General features: G+C 46.2%; 1 non-coding gene and 1 pseudogene across 1 annotated transcript; one reads left to right on the top strand and one right to left on the bottom strand.

Annotated features, from left to right (window-relative positions):
- Positions 1-3,915: 3,915 nt before the first annotated feature.
- Positions 3,916-6,977, bottom strand: LOC115328206 (annotated as a pseudogene).
- Positions 6,978-7,204: 227 nt separating this feature from the next.
- Positions 7,205-10,264, top strand: LOC8023411. Its single transcript, XR_005716245.3, has 2 exons — positions 7,205-7,410; positions 7,953-10,264. It is a non-coding gene; the product is annotated as an uncharacterized LOC8023411 (transcript).
- Positions 10,265-10,622: the final 358 nt, after the last annotated feature.

Raw genomic sequence — 10,622 nt, 5'->3', positions numbered from 1 at the left:
TACGGTAATGTGCAGTAGTTTCTTGTAGGCTGGGTTAAATTTTTTTTGTTTTGATTATAAAGGAAACGCAAGCCTGTGTGTATACTAGCTGGAAACACCCTTGTTAAGACACGCTTTATGCAAAAATGCTGAAACTTGGGTAGCTTATGCAGAAAGAATTTCTGAACATTGTATGGGATATTATCTGCTTAGAAGTACAGAATGCCAACCCTCTGGTGCAGTTTCTCAAATGGCTGCCTCGAACCTAGGGGCCTCAACCACTTTTATTCTCGCACAAATTCCTTATAGCAAAGCGTTTTACATAATTCAAAATTTGGAGATGGGTAAAAAAATTACAGACGTTTACGCTTCCCTGTAAAGCAAAATTAGAGTGCAGCTCTCGAGGTATGTTGATTCTGTGATATACTGTGGTAGAGAATTTGAGGGAGAAATATATACTGTAAACGACCTATTTTTTGTGAGCTCAATATTTCGCGATTTAGGTGAAAGCTGAAGTTTTGGAATAATTCACGGGTTCTAATTTTTTCGCGTCCCGATGGGATCTTAATATAAATTCCAATGTGTTTACATTTTACCAGAATTGTTCGTGGGACCTATTTTCCGCGAATTGAAGGCGATTCCCTAAAATTAGGTCGTTTACAGTATATATTTTATTTCTTTGTTTTGTTTGAGGATAGACCAGGGAGCACAAGGAGGGTACAGTGGAAGCCCCACAATGCAATGTAAAACGTTTTTGGCTAGTTGCTCCGGATTTCGTGAAGAGCTGCATCTTGTGAAGCCATGGCTTGTGACATCACAGATTCCCTGCTAAATTTAGCTGGCAAATTGATGCCATGTGACCTCAACACCAATTCAGTTTCCCCGCTAAATTCAGCGGGAAAAATGGCGCCACATGACTTCGGGCCACGTCACCTATGAACAAATTCAGTGTCCCCGCTAAATTTAGCGGGAAATTGGACGTCACGAGACTTCAACACCAGTTCAGTTTCACCGCTAAATTTAGCGGGGAAAATGATGTCACTCTTGATGTCACATGACTTATAGAGAAAGTTGGTTTCCCCGCAGAATTTAGCGGGAAAACTAACGCCACATGACCTCAACACTGATTCAATTCCCCGCAAAATTTAGTGGGGAAAATATTGTCACACGACTTCGTGTCGCTATACACAGTCGGTTTTCCCGCAAAATTTGGCGGGAAAACTGACGTCACATGACTTCAACACCAATTCCCTGCTAAATTTAGCGGGGAAACTGAATTGGTGTTGAGGTCATGTGACGTCAGTTTTGCCGCTAAATTTAGCGGAGAAACTGAATTGGTGTTGAGATCATGTAACGTCAGTTTTGCCGCTAAATTTAGCAGGGAAACTGAATGCACTGTGTTGCATTATGGGACATCCTATAATGCAATGCACATAGTTACGCCAACGGCGACGCCGCTATAGATAGAAACAAGTGCCTAAGAGTTGTGCTCTAAAAAAAAAAATGAGAGAAACAGAGCAATACAAAGTCCCCCCACTTGTCAGCACCCCCAACAGAGTGGCAGACGACCAAACACTGCTTGGAGAACTGCCAAGCACACCACTAGAGACCGTATTTACACTTAAAACTGGCAGCAGGACATGCCCTTGAATACGCTGCACAGCAAGTTGGCAAAAAAACAATGTTGTGAAACCTGAAGACCAAGAATTTAATTTGTCACACTAGCAAACTAGGTCCTCGAAACAAGTTTGATTACATTATTGTGTTACTTCAACGTGGTTTTATTGATTTTGTGGCACATTAATAGTTTAGCCCCATTATGCCCTTAACAAAGAAAAATAACTGGCTCCAAATTTTGAGTTAAAAGCATGCTTTTTGTGCAAGGCTCGTAAAAATATTCCGCACTGTAAAAAATTATGTTGTCTGCATGAAGCCCTTATTCCAAACTTTATTTGTTTACGTTCCACTCACTGAAAAGCGTGAAAGAGCCCAAGCATGGACCTGACGTTGCCACACCACCGTCTCTTTTCATATGATAAAGTCCATCTGCTATGCTGACCATTACCGTGATAAGCAAGCATCCCCTGGATAGATGCACATGCAGACGGTGAAGCCAGCAAGCGATACCAATTTCTGAATATTGTCTGCTAAAGTGAATGCGATGACGCCAGCCAAAGCCGGACACGCAGTTGCGGGGGCGATGCTGGGAATGGGTTGCCTGGCGAACCCTTAGCGGTTCCGACGAGGCTTGGTGCAAGCTCGGGCCCGAGATTATAGCCAGTTTGCTCCGGAAGAGTGCATGTAGTGCAGTCAGTTCGGAAGCCTAGCTTGGAACACCCGGCCTGTTACTCTGTCGTCGGTTTGCAGATTGCATTCGGCAAATGGCACCAGCTGTTGCCAGCTTCACGAGCTGCGTTCATGTCCGGGTCTATCGAGAAGATGCTTCGTTGCCCTGGTGACGGCGATTGTAGCAAATGGACTTTATTGTGCCCAAGGAGATGGTGGTGTGTAGAGATCAGGTATACTGTCGAGACCGATTATAACAAAGTCGGTTATAACGAAATAGCGGCTACAGCAAAGCGATCACGATTTCCCATTTCCTTTTGCACTTCGTTACAACCAAAGTCGGTTATAACGAAATAGCGGATATAGCGAAGTGATTTCCGATTCCCGTTGACTTCGTTATAACCGGTCTCGAGAGTATTCTTGGGATCTTTCGTCTTGCTTTTCAATGGGCAGAGTATGAACACAAGTTTGAAATAAGGGCATCATGAAGATTACCGATTTTCTTGAGTACCTAATATTTTGAAGTCTTGCACGAAAAGCATTTCTGGATATTCAGCAGCCAGTTTGCTTTTCTTCGAACATTGGGCTAAAGCATGAAAGTGACAATTCCCGCAGGCTTTTTATGAGGAGTCTGAATAGTGGTGTCATTCATAGCCCTCACAGGCCAAGAAGCCACAACATGCCAGCTTTCTTTCCAGTGTTGGATATGACACTGCTATTAAATACCAAGCAATATTGGTACACTCCTACTTCTGCTATTATTCTCAGGGCACAGAATAAAAATTTAAATCATGATTTAAATCATACCGCTCTTACCATGACGATTTCAAACCTTTTTGAAATTTACTTCAAAAAATATATTTTTATGTATCATTCTTTTTATCATTTGATGCTTTTTATGTGCATTCGTTTCGTATTTAAATTAAAAAAATTATTAAGCAAGAAAGATCTCTACCAGACTGACTGAGCGCAAAGCAGTGGTCCTGAGAAACTAGATCAAGCTTTCTTTTGCCACTTTTGTTTGTCAGTTACGTAATGCCCTACTGCAAGTAAAGAATAATGTGAAGGAAACTAACACTAGAAAGCAATGTTGCAAGAAAAACAAAACACAAGAGAAAGCAAAGAAATATTTTTCACTAATAAAATATCAAGCGGTTTTTGTTATACTATGGTGTGGTTTCAATATAAAGTTTATAATGATGTACCTTAAAACTACAGCAATTCTTTCTTCTGCAATGTTTTTAGTGATTGGAAAAATTGATTGATCAACTTGTCATGTTCAAAAATACATCTAGCGATTAAGAAGCATTATTTCATGACTAGTGATTAAAATCAAATAAATCTGTTTGACTTAATTTAAAACAAAAATCAACTTTTTTCATTTTGATTATTCTCAATTCATGCTTTGGTACACAACAAACAACTGTCAAGAGCCATGTCCATGTCCGTCTTACCCAAACACAGGCTGATGCCCCACCCAGGCCAATCATATAACATGGTATCGATCTCAAGACCCCTCCGTGTAATTTCTTTCCCACCCCAAACAGGGGAACAGGAATTATAGGTGTCAATATTATAATTTCTTCAAGGGTACCAATAGTTTCTAAAAAGATATCGGTAGCTTTGCACCACTGCATTGACACGGTCTAGTTAACCAAGCACAAATAACTCTTTAATTTTCAACTGAGAGGCACAAGGCCCCAAGAGGCGTGCAGCCCAAAAGGCTTCCGACCCCCTATCAATTCAAGGCCGGGCCTTCCTCTTGCGCAACTGCATCCGGCTCCCTGGTGGGTGCGAACACCCCGCCACTGGTTCATCAACAATGTCCCGGACCTTCAGGTACGACACAACACGCAGCAAGTTGTCGAATCCGATGTGATCCAGCAGAGTCTGCTGCCATTTCCCCTGCTCGCAGGTCACGCTTTCTTTCACAACACCCGCCACAGTCATGAAGTTGTACCTGAGGTACCGCAGACGCGCCTTGACCCTCTCCCTCGCCTCCCACTCCGTCTCCCCAGCAACCTCTCGTATCTTCTGGACTAGCAATTTATTTTTGAGGTACAGTTCAAAGGCTTCGGCATGCCGCTTTGTGCAGGAACCCATTGCAAACCGCACCGCATCTAACAGCACGGACCCATTTCTTCGCATAATGTCCTTGATCGCAAACATGTACTCCCCCAAATCGAGGTATTCGTTGGTCCTCACGCTAAGCACCGAGTAATTGTCAACGAGACACCTTGAGAGCTCAGAAATCACTGCAAAGGATGTAGAGTAATCCGGCGACAGGAGGGTAATCTCCTGCAAGGTTTTACTCTCTTTCACAAGAGCCCCCAGCAGAGTGGCATCCTCCTTTGTAAAGCTACAGTCCTCAAAGGCCAATGAGGAGATGCTCTCGTTGCGACGGAGTCCCGCAAGAAGAACCGGCATGGAACGCTTGTCTGTGTTGAAAGAGAGGTACAGGGACTCCAAGACGCTGGCAGACGCAACAAAGCGTGCCAGCAGTTTTGCGGCGACGTAATCCAGCTTGTCCAGCCGAACACTGACCTCGACGAACTGATATGGACAGGCAAGCTTGAAATACTGGAGGTGGACAATGTCCTCCTCGTTGTGTTGCAAGTCGAAGAAAACGCGTTCCAGGTTTGTGCTGCTTCTCTTATTGCTTGTGTGGATGGGAGGCTCGGAGAGGTAACAGTCATAATGCACCCTCTTCTCCAGGCCTTTGTTCTCTAGGAGCCGGTGGAAGTCCCCGGGGAACACCTCAAACACATTCCCCAGCCTGACTAGATCGAGCGATTCGTTGTCCGCCAGAGCACCGAGGAAGGACTCCATTTCTTCCATGCACATGTGCGCGCCTTGAAGGCAAAGCTTTCTCAGTGTGGTGTTTTTACGAATGCAGCCGGCCAATTCGGAAATACAATACATGCCTCCGATTTCAAGCTCCTGCAAACCGCCGTTGCGTTCAATCAGCTCCGCGAAAGCCCCCGGCTCGTCCCCATCAGCCGTCTCAACCTGCAGGACGCGCAGGCTGCAGTTCTCGGCCAACACTTGTGCCAGGAAAGCTCCCTCTGAGGGTTGAAGCGAACAATAGGGCAGATACAACTTCTCCAGAACTTTGTTTGTTCTCAGTGCACCAAAGAGATCCAGCATTTCATTTGTTCTCTCCCTTTCACTCGCAATGCAATCAATAGTGAGTTCCTTCAGCTTGGTGTTTTGTGCCAGGAACTCGGCAAACATCGCGCCATTGTCGAGACACCAGCCAGGAATGCGCAGTGCCGTGGCGGGACAGTTTTCCAGAGCATTCAGCAGCCCCACTTCATTTCTGGGGTTCAATTCACGTACGTCCAGCTCGAGAGATCTTAGTGACGTCACCTCTTTGAGAGACCGCTGAAGCTCAACTAGTGCGTGCCAGGTCAGTGTCACATCGCAGAGTTTGAGTTTCTCGAGTCTAGGGAGAGTAGACAGAGAGGCAACAAAAGCCTTCGGGACCCAGTCAAAGTGGGAAACTTTGAGCTTCTTGATTCCAATGTGGTGGCGCAGGGCATCACCAATAAGGTGGAGGTCCGTGTCGAAAGGCGTTTCTTTTAGCTCAAGCACCTCTATGCAGCGGTGATTCTTGAGCAGCCAATGCAGGAGTATAAAAGCGTGAGATCTTTGAGTATCGGGCACCATTTTCCAGTTGCAGCCAAGTTGATGGACGATGCCAAGTTTCCCGGGCACCACTTCCTTGAGTTCCAGATGGACGATCCAGAGAAACTCGTTCCAAAGTTTAAGATCGCCCAGGATGTGGCACGCCTGAGTGTCACTGTGGGTGCATCCAATGCTGTGGTCAATCGTTCTAGAAGTCAGGACACTCCTGGTGTTGTTGAGGCTCCAAAGGATGGCTTTGGCTGTGGACATTCCTGGACAGAGCTGGTTGACGTGAGCAGCATACTCCTCGAGCGTCCGAGTCTCCTCGGCTGCTTCGCTGCAAAAACATAAAAAAGTGTACAAATTTCGCTCATTTGCATCGGGAAGCACATGTATCAACAACTCCTATACATGTTTTGCACGTGATGTGATTGCACCATGCTGGTGGTCATTCCTACTTGTTCTTGGTAAGAAAAACAAATTCGAGTGCAAAACGTATACTGCAAAAGCTATGCACTCGGAAATAAAGTCACTAGAATGGGAGCTGATGTGACGTCAGTGTAAGCTACGTACAATCTTTACTTGTGCCAACCATGCCACTACAACTCGGACCGTGTAGCTACTGAGGATACAAACGACAAGGTGCGTCTTAAAGACAAATCCAGCTTGTACAACATAGAAGGAATCAAGCTTTAGAATTTCACGGTGTCAATATGCTTTCAGTTGCCAAGGTGATGAATACTTATTTGATTGCGCACTAGTAGGAACCGTTTGTCCTGGGTAAAAATGTATGATGTTTAGTACAGCTTTCTTCGGTAACATCGTGAACCCGTTGTAAGGTAATTTTCTACTAAAATCGGCGAAATCAGTCGCACGAACCTGGGCATAGCCGCTTTCCGCGGTCTCTTCGATTTTCTTGGAGCCATTGGTTCCTTTCGACAGGATTTATCACATAGGCAGCGCACGTATGCAGAGTTACCTGTGCATCGTTTAATTAATCGAGGTCCCTTGGGTAACTACATATATTTCCTGCCGCTTTCGAAGCCCTTGCCTACATGCTGCCAGAGCAATGGGTTGCACGGTTGCACAGGCAGTGGCGGGTGTTATCTAATTGCGCATTCTATTTAGTGGGTAATTCTACAGCACTTTCTTATTAACTTCAATTTTTTTAGCTCTCATAAACGAGGTATGATTCTAATTATGTTTTATAACCTTAATATTATAAAATTAATTGTTGTCCCTTGCGAGTAAAACCGTACGCTCTTGAGCGCCACTCTGGATCTGCGGTTGCCATCATTCGACTCCCGTGGGGTCAAGGCTTGTAGAAAGCACATGGGCTGATGACAGAAGTGACGGTAACGGAAAATATGAGCTGCTGAATAGGCACGAGTTCATTTTTATGCTGAAATAGGTGCTCCATTAAGCGATACGTGCTTGCGCGGGTGCTCCCAATGTGATCAATTAAAAAAAAAAGGAAAAGATGCCTCCAAGAAAATCGAGGAGGTTGGAGACGGCCAGGTTCGTGCGTCTGTCGCGCTTTGTGATTTCTCCTTGTGTTTTGTCGGATTCTAAATGTATCTGGCCTCTTTCTTGTGTTGGTCGTGTGAATACCGCAGTCTGGTTATTGACACTGTGTCAACGAAGAAAATCTTCAATTAAATTTTAACTAAGGTGGTCATGTTCAAATCGTGAAAGTTTGAAGCGAGATTCTCTGTATTGCACGGAGTAGGTACTACATACGTAGCTTCAATATTAAACGGCACCTGACCATTTGGTAACGAAAGGGCATTGGCCCTGACTAAATTTTGGACAATGCAAACCGATATTTTTTGGTGGACTTGCAAACGATTAGCTGACTCGGATGTCCGGTCGCTGCGGAGGCAGCATGCATGGTGCTGCTGCGGGCGCGGCATATCCGCAAATGCTTCTTTTGACGTGAACTTGGATTTTGCACACGCGCATTGCTCACAGATCGTGTGGACAAACACGAACTTGTGGTGTTGTGCATGCTATCCAACATAAAAATGAACAAAACCTGCACACTTTTTACGCTCCCGCAGTGCAGTGGGTGAGGAGGCTGAGACACTCGAGGAGTATGCTGAACGCGTCGACCAGCTCTGTCCAGGCATGTCTACAGCCGAGGCCATCCTTTGGGACCTGAACAACACCAGGAGTGTCCTGACTTCGAGGATGATCGATCACAGTATTGGTTGCACCCACAGTGACACACAAACGTGCCACATCTTCGTCGATCTTAAACTCTGGAATGAGTTTCTCTGGATCATTCATCTGGAACTCAAAGAAGTGGTGCCCAGAAAACTTGGCATTGTCCACCAACTCGGCTGCAGCTGGAAAAGGGTGTCTGAGATCCAGAGATCTCATGCTTTCATCCTCCTGCATTGGCTCCTTAAGAATCACCACTGCATAGAGCTGCTTGAGCTGAAAGAGACTCCTTTCGGCACGGACCTCCGCTTTATCGGCGATGCCCTGCAATGCAATGTCGGAATCAAGAAGCTCAGGGTTTCCAACTTTGAGATGATCCCTAAGGCCTTTTTTACTGCTTTGGCTACTCTTTCGGGGCTTCAGAAGCTTGCACTGTGTGACGTGTCGCTGACCAGGCATGCGGTGGCCGAGCTTCAACTGGCCATCAAAGAGATGCCATCTCTAACATCTGTCGAGCTGGAAGTGCGTAAATTGAACCCCAGAAATCAATCTGGGCTGCTGGATGCTTTGGCAGGCTCTTCTGTCGCAGAACTGCACCTTCCCGGCTGGTGTCTCGACAACAGCACGGTGTTTGCCAAGTTCCTGGCGCGCAACACCAAGCTGAAGAAGCTGACTCTTGATTACATAGTGAGTGAAAGGGAACGAACAAATGAAGTGCTGGATCTTTTTGGCGCACTGAGAACAAACAAAGTTCTAGAGAAATTATACCTACCTTATTGTTTTCTTCGGCCCTCAGAAGGCAGGTTCTTGGCCCAGGTGATGGCTGAGAACAACACCTTGAGTGTCTTGCGAGTTGGGATCGCCTTTGGGAATGAGCTGGACGACTTTGCGGATCTGATTGAACGCAATGGCAGTTTGCGGGAACTCGAAATCGAGGGTTCGTTTCTCATCGACGAACTGGCAGGCTGCATTAAAAAAAACACCACACTAAGGAAGCTGACCCTTCAAAGTGCTCGCATAGGTGTGGAAAGGACGGAGGCCTTCCTCAATGCTCTGGCGTGTAACGAATCTCTCGAACTGGTTACACTGGGCAATGTGTTCGAGCTGGTCCCTGGGGACTTCCACGAGCTGTTGGAGCAGAAAGGCCTGGAGAAGAGGGTGCACTACGACTGCTACACTTCGGATCCTCCCATCCACACGAGCAACAAGAGGAGTGGCACAAACCTCCAACGCGTTTATATTGAGCCACAACAAGACCCAGTGATCTTGGTAGTCCACTACATGTACTACAAGCTCGCCTCCCCATTTCGGTTCGTCGAGGTCAGCATCCGCCTGGACAGACTGGGCTGCACGTCGGCGAGGCTGCTGGCACGCTATCTTTCGTCTACCAAAGTACTGGAATCGCTGTACCTCACCTTCGACGCAAATGAGCATTCCATGCCGATCCTCCTAGGGGGACTCCGTCTCAACAAAAGCATCTCTTCGTTGGCCTTCGAGGACTGCGAATTTACGAACGAGGATGCCTCTGTGCTGGGGGCTCTTGTGAAAGAGAGTAGAAGCTTGCAGGAGATTACCCTCCTGTCGCCGGATCACTCTACATCTTTGGCGGTGATTTCCGAGCTGTCGAGGTGCCTCGTCGACAATTATTTCTTGCTCAGCGTGAAGACCAATGAGTACCTCGATTTGGGCGACTACATGTTCGAGATCAGGGACAAGATGCGTAGAAACGGGTCCACGCTCCTAGATGCGGTGCAGTTTGCTATGGGGTCTTGCACGAAGCGGCATGCGGAAGCATTTGAACGCCACCTCGAGAGTAAATCGCTAGTCCAGAAGCTACAAGAGGTTACTGGAGAGACGGAGTTCGAGGTGAGGAACAGGATCAAGACGCGTCTGCGATACATCAGGTACAACTTCATGACGGTGGTGGGTGTCGTGAAAGAAAAAGTGATTTGCAGGCAGGGTAAGCGGCAGCAGACTCTGATAGATCACATCGGATTTGACAACTTGCTGCGGGTTGTGTCGTACCTCAAAGTCCGGGACATTGTGGACGAACCAGTGGCAGGGTGTTCGCACGTACCAGGGAGCAGGATGCAGTTGCGCAAGAGGAAGGCCCGGCCTTGAATTGAAATGAAGTCGGAAGCCTCCGACTGCCTGCGTGTTAAGGTCTTGTACAACTTCCTTCAAAATTAAAGAACAATATTGTGTTCAACTTCTATCTCCATCTGATCGATGCAGTGGTGGAAGGCTAGGGGTACTCTTTTTACGCCTGTGTTGAGATTATGATGGCATTGGTTATATTTTTTATATTTTACTGCAGTTCCTGCTTACTTGACTCTTGCCAAGTCGTATTTATTCTGAACCGATTTGTTTTTGGTGAGGAGAACAACCTACGGTGTTCTCTTTAATTATAACTCGCTTGTCCAAATACATTACGATTCAGTTACTCTGGGTGGGACACCACAGTGTTTGGGTCAACGGGACATGACTCTTTACATTCAATTTGTAAAAATTTTATTTGGGAATTTGGTGGAAAGCCACTGGCATACCTGTGCAACGAATTGAAAGTT

Source organism: Ixodes scapularis, unplaced genomic scaffold (assembly GCF_016920785.2).
Source record: "Ixodes scapularis isolate PalLabHiFi unplaced genomic scaffold, ASM1692078v2 PGA_scaffold0__279_contigs__length_252992795, whole genome shotgun sequence".
NCBI lineage: Eukaryota > Metazoa > Arthropoda > Arachnida > Ixodida > Ixodidae > Ixodes > Ixodes scapularis.
This window is presented reverse-complemented; position numbering and strand designations above follow the sequence as displayed.